We start from the raw sequence: 6,501 nt of genomic DNA, 5'->3' as shown, positions 1-6,501 counted from the left end.
CTACTTGGTGAGACCCCCATCTCTATTTTTTAAGTTATATTTAAATATAAGTGTGTGTGTGTGTGTGTGTGTGTGTGTGTGTGTGTGTGTGTGTGTATAAAACAGGGATAGGGGATCCCCTAAAACTGAGAGCAAAATGAAATGAACAAACCCAGTTGTATTTCAAATGAATGCCAGAACCACAGTGAAGAGGGAGGAAAGAAATAACCCAGGGAGCTATGAACACAGTATTCTATGAGATATGCTCCATCTTGGCCACAGGTGGATGGTGAGGGAGAATTGCAAAGAAATTCTAAACTATGGTATACTTTATGTAGTGATATTGGCAAAGCAACTCTGAAACAGCTTTAGGTGTATTTTAGCATTCAGCAAATTAGTTATTGTTTTGGAGAGTCAAGGTTCTCACAGAGAAAGAAGGAACATATAGATATGAAATGGGAGATGAGGGGAAAGAACATTGTGGAAATCAGTTGGAATTGGAGGCATAGGTACGAACTGATTTCTGAAATACATGCATATATAAACATTCCCATGTAAAACGTGTGTGTGCGTAAGTATATGTGTATGTATGTTTATATATTTTTTACTTAGCTCTGTCCATCAAAGGACCAAGAAGCAAAGCTACCTCAGTAGCAACATGCATATCAAGTGCTGAGATCTTGGTCTCTATTATCATTTCTCATTAAAAGGAACCAGGACTACTGGGAGAAATTGCTGATTACAAGCTGGGGCAGGAGAGGGACAATTTAAGCCTAGATCATCTCATTACTGTCACAAAGCATGGACATGCTCAAAGAATGATGGGAGCCTGTCACAAGGACACATGTGCTAGCTTGAAACTGCTTTTATTGGGCAACCAGAGACAGTGTGGACAGCAAAATAATTATGGACAGTAAGGTATTATATGCCATTGGAAAAAATAGGAATTTATTCATTCATATTGATTACTAACTAATAAGTGAAAAGTAGGGAGGCTGTGCTTACAGCAGCATGCCCAGGCTGACTTATATAATGTGGAGGAAATGGTTGCTGTGAAAGCACCCTTTCATGGCCATTGTAGAGACTGGATCAGGGGAGATCCGTCCATGAATATCACATTTAGAGGGAAATTGCGATAAGGAATGGGACATTTGTGATGTCTTAAAAGTGTCTCCTGTCCGGGCGTGGTGGCTTATGCCTGTAATACCAGCACTTTGGGAGGCCAAGGTGGGTGGATCATGAGGTCAGGAGTTGGAGACCAGCCTGGCCAACATGGTGAAACCCCGTCTCTACAAAAAATACAAAAATTTGCTGGGTATGGTTGCCTGCACCTGTAATCCCAGCTACTCAGGAGGCTGAGGCAGAAGAATCGCTTGAACCCAGGAGGCAGAGGTTGCAGTGGGCCGAGATTGTGCCACTGCACTCCAGACTGAGTGACAGAGCAAGACTCCAAGACTCCATCTCAAAAAAAAAAAAAAAAAAGTGTCTCCCCACAAATTACAAGTTCAAAAAATATATACAGTAGAGAAATCAGACAACACATTGACCACATGCCCAAAGTATAAAATCAAAATGCAATCACCGACAAGGGGCAGAGACCTCATGTGTCTCCAGATGTCGTATCCAAAAGGACCCAGCATCACCTATGTGATGTTCCAGCAGGAACGGAGAACTTAAATTCAATCATGAGGAAATGACAGGGAAAGCCCAAAGGTGGGAGGCTCTGTTTAAACAGAAAGAGAGAAGGGATACCATATTCTTTTAATGTCAGTGCTGTAATTGACAAATATAGGTTGTGGAAATGTTTCAAATTAAAGAACATGGCTACTTAAAGGAACACCTGGAGGAAAAATACTGTAACTGACATCATTGGGTCAGTGACAAAAGTCAGACTGTTAGATAGCTGCGAATGTTATTATTAAACTGTCTAAAGTTGATAATTCTACCGTGGTTATGTAAGAGAATGTGAAAGACTACCCCTGGAGTATTTAGGGTTAAAGGGGGATGATGAACCATGTAACTTAAGCTCAAATGGTTCCACAGGGAGCCTGGTGTCCGGGCGCACGCAAGTCCTCTTCAGCTGTCTGTCACTGGCAATGCTCCACTATTCATTATGTTATGGCTGGGGACTGGATCGAATTGGAATCACACTGCTGTGACTCTGTAGAGAATGGGAGAGAATATGGGATTCTCTGTTTTTAAGGCCTGTAAACGATTAGAATATTGATCACCTCTAACCGCTTTTTAAACAGTTAAAAGTTAAAAGCTCCCTTTGGGAGCTTGCCTGTGTAAACTTAGGTGAGGCCAGACAGCTGACCAGAGAGGGAGACCAGCCCGGGAGTCACAGATAATGACCACCTCAGCCATTAAACACAGAAGTAATCCAGAATTCACTTGATTAAGCAGTCAATGTGAAACTGTCAAAACCATAGGCCATTTTATCAAGGCTTTAACTTTACAAATGGAACACCCCATGAATTCGTGTGTCATCCTTGCGCAGAGGCCATGCTGATTTTCTCTGTATCATTCCAATTTTAGTAAATGTGCGGCCGAAGCAAGCACATATCAAGGATTTTTTTTTTTATCTTGGTAGAGAAAAAATTAAGAGATTCAGTCTCTGTTATAATCTTTCCCTTCCCAAATGTCGACGTTGTTATATAATGCATGAAGTTTACCATTTATGTAGGAGGCTAGCATTAGAACAATTTAATAAGGCAATTCTGATGAGAATGTAACATGAATATATGAATAGGTTCAGCTCTGGGTTCTCCAATGCACAATTACACATTGTTGGTAAACAACCTGAGACTATTTTAGGCTGACCGGTGTAATGTGTCTCTTATTGGCAAGTTACACACTGGATATCGTGGCAGAGGTGTCAGATGTAAAGACAATTTCTATTTCTCAAAAAAAGGAGGTGGAGGTTGCAGTGAGCCAAGATCACGCCACTGCACTCCAGCCTGGGTGACAGAGTAAGACCCCATCTCAAAAAAAAAAAAAAAAAAAAAAAAAACACCATAAACAAAAACACTTTATCATTCTGAAAAATCCCACATTTACTCATTATGTAAAGATGCCAACCCTAAGATGCTTTGTTCATATTATATTCTAAATTCCAGAGTTTGAGGTTTGTAACGTGTTTCAGGAGATCTGAAAAGGGCAGTAATAGATATACCCCAGGCTGCTTTGCTCTGAGCAGCTGGTAGAGTGAAATATTTAATGTCTCTCTCACTACTAGGGTGACATTTTCCTGTGGCCTGAGCACAGTAGGTTACGAGTTAGGTATTTCCCTTGCTATTAATGATTCAACACACGAAAGTAAATTTGAGCCCTGATGTGGGCTATAGTGACTTCTCAGCTGTCCCTGAAGTGTCAATTTGGTGATATGCTTCTTCTCCTAGGATTTAATCCTCTCACATAAGAATAACAACAGCTAATATTTACTGAGCCTTCCTTTGGGTCAAGCCCTATTCCAGAGCTTTCTATATACAGGTATTGATCGACTTACGACCTATGCAACTTACGACCATTCGACTTTACGACCACAATCGCTAGCCACGACTGCTCCGCGTCTGGCAGCGCAAACATTGCCCAGCTGGGCATACGACAGTGTGGACCAGCTTCCGGCAGCACTACCATCTCCACGTGCACCATTTCAACTGTACATATAGCCTACTCAACTTACGACCAAATCGTGTTACAACCGGTCTGCCAGTCCCAGTCGTGGTCGTAAGTCGAGCACTAGCTGTATTGGATCATTTTATTATCCTCACAACAGCTGTAAAAGGCAGCTACTATTGTTTTTTCTCATTTTACAGATGGTAAACTAAGGAACAGTCATATTACTTCACAATTTTTTTTTTTTTTTTGAGACGGAGTCTTGCTCTGTCACCCAGGCTGGAGCGCAGTGGTGCAACCTTGGCTCACTGCAACCTCTGCCTCCCAGGTTTAAGCAATTCTCCTGCCTCAGCCTCTTGAGTACCTGGGATTACAGGCACGTGCCACCACACCTGGCTAAGTTTTGTATTTTTAGTAGAGACGGGGTTTTACCATGTTGACCAGGCTTGTCTTGAACTCCTGACTTCAAGTGATCTACCTGCCTCAGCCTCCCAAAGTACTGGTATTACAGGCATGAGCCACTAAAACTGATTCTTAAAAGAAAAAAATTGTAATACACAAAAAGAACAAGTAAATGCTAAATATTTCTGTTTAACCAAGGAACAACTATGCCTCCTCAAGTCCAATGCAAATGGAGTGGCCCTGACTCATAAAACATTATGGTTTTCTATAAAATTTTCACTTTATGAAATATTCAGATGTATTTTTTTCTTTTTTTTTTTTTTGAGATGGAGTCTTGTTCTGTCTGTCACCCAGGCTGGTGTGTAGTGGCATGATCTTGGCTCACTGTAACCTCCGCCTCCTGGGTTCAAGCAATTCTCCTGCCTCAGCCTCCCGAGTAGCTAGGATTACAGACAAGCACCACCATGCCCAGCTAACGTTTATATTTTACTGGAGACGGAGTTTCACTATGTTGGCCAGGATGGTCTCGATCTCTTGACCTTGTGATCTGCCCGCCTTGGCCTCTCAAAGCGCTGGGATTACAGGCGTGAGCCACTGTGCCTGGCCTTGCATTGTTTTAATTAAGATTTCAAACATATGTAGAAATAGAAAAAGTAAAATGAACCTCCTTGTTCATGGCCAAGGCCAATGTTGTTTTTATCTATAGATCTGTCCACTTCCTCTCTCTCCATATTATCTCAAAGCAAGCTCAGTCAATGCATCTTTCCATTCAGCCTGGTTTTGAAATTTGGTTTGTTTCCCTTGTTCATACCATGATCAAGGTGGTTTGCTGAGCATACTTTGAGGAAAGCAAAAATCTGTATCAAAGTAGTTATATTACTGGGTATCTCTTCCCTCGTTGACACAAATGATCTTTGTTTGTTTGTTTAATGAAGGTTTTTTAACCACTCCACTTTCTTATCTTGAAGTTATTGTCACCTAGAAAATATAGACTGTCTTAAATAATTACAGTTCTGTGAAACCTTACCCTGGGGGCAGGAGACAGTGTGATGGAGGGGAAAGGATGCAGGATTTGGCTTCGGATGCTAAGACCTGGCTCCTCTACATCTTGTCATTTCTGAGAACCTGGATACGGCCTTGAACTCTGAGCTTGATTTGTCATTTGGTAGTTCTTCATGAAAGGTCTACTGTGTGTCACACACTGTTCTGGGCAATGCAGCTATTTCAGAGAATAAAATGAAAATAATCTACATTTCAATGATGTTTTATAGATAAGTATGTTAATGGATGTGAAAAGCTTTTGCAAGCTGTGGAGTGCAAATTATAAAGGCTTTTTTCCTGCTCTGTTTTTCACTTGAAAACTTCAGTTCCCTGATGTTTCAGATTTACAGTAGTTAATAATAAACTAACCTTTATTGAAGGGGGAAATATCATGAATTATATCTATGTGTCTTAGTGAATTTCTGAGGAAATGCATCACTGAAATGCCTCACTCAGTGGATATCTGGGGCCCACATACTATGCACTCCATTAAGGGCTTTACATGGGATCAAGATTAAGCTTCACAGGGACCCTCTAAGGTAACCACTATCTTCATGTTATAAATGGGAAGTAGTAAGAATATTTTTCCCAAGGTTCGGCAGGTGGTATGCCTTAGAGCTGGGATTTCAGCCCCTATCTGTCTATGCTCAGACGGGAGCCTTTAACCATTTCTTGATTCTGTCCCACTTGAGGAATAAGAGGAATAGGCCATGGTCTTGCACCTTTAGATTATTGTTATTATTATTTGAGACAGGGTCTCACTCTGTTGCCCAGACAGGAGTGCAGTGGTGCGATCATGGCTCACTGAAACCTCTGCCTCCCAGGCTCAAACAATTCTCCCACCTCAGCCTCCCAAGTAGCTGGGACCACAGGCACATACCATAACTCCCAACTAATATATACATATATGTGTGTATTTTTGTAGAGATAAGGTTTCGCCATGTTGCCCAGACTGGACTTGAACTCCTGAGCTCAAGCAATCAACCCATGTTGGCCCTCCAAAGTGCTAGGACTATAGGCATGAGCCACTGTGCCTTGCCTGCACGTTTGGATTTTTACTCTGTTAGAAACAAAAACAACTGCAATACAAGGCATAATGCAAAGAATGGGTCAGACAGTAAGTTATTAAAGTGCAAATGATAAAGCTATTACATTGGGATTCAAGGACCTGGAAAAGGAATGAAGATGGCTTGCTGCCCTTGTGAATGTACTTGTGAGGGAGGAGAGGGGCCTGCAATGGGCGGGGCGAGAGCAGATAGAGCCCCTCCAAGTTCTAATACGTGTGTGAAAATCTGGTAATTTCTATAATGAAGCACAACGGAAACGTCTATCAATGGATTTTGAAGATAATCTGGAAGACTTGCAGATCTCCATTTGACCTATAGAAGCCTTTTCTTGAAAGTCATTGATTCTGATTTCAGAATATGGTGGTATAATTGTATTTGTGTTTGGTCCAGACAG

At 41.5% G+C, this 6,501-nt stretch overlaps 1 protein-coding gene and 1 non-coding gene across 3 annotated transcripts in view; one reads left to right on the top strand and one right to left on the bottom strand.

Moving 5' to 3' along the window:
* ATP8B1 (ATPase phospholipid transporting 8B1) overlaps positions 1 to 6,501 on the top strand; it is a 152,352-nt gene that overhangs the window by 45,478 nt on the left and 100,373 nt on the right. The gene's annotated exons all lie outside the window — the stretch shown is intronic.
* On the bottom strand, positions 2,435 to 2,541 carry LOC119471304. Its single transcript, XR_005200335.1, has one exon. It is a non-coding gene; the product is annotated as a U6 spliceosomal RNA (small nuclear RNA).

Source organism: Cebus imitator, unplaced genomic scaffold (genome assembly GCF_001604975.1).
Source record: "Cebus imitator isolate Cc_AM_T3 unplaced genomic scaffold, Cebus_imitator-1.0 Scaffold55, whole genome shotgun sequence".
Lineage (NCBI taxonomy): Eukaryota > Metazoa > Chordata > Mammalia > Primates > Cebidae > Cebus > Cebus imitator.
This window is presented reverse-complemented; position numbering and strand designations above follow the sequence as displayed.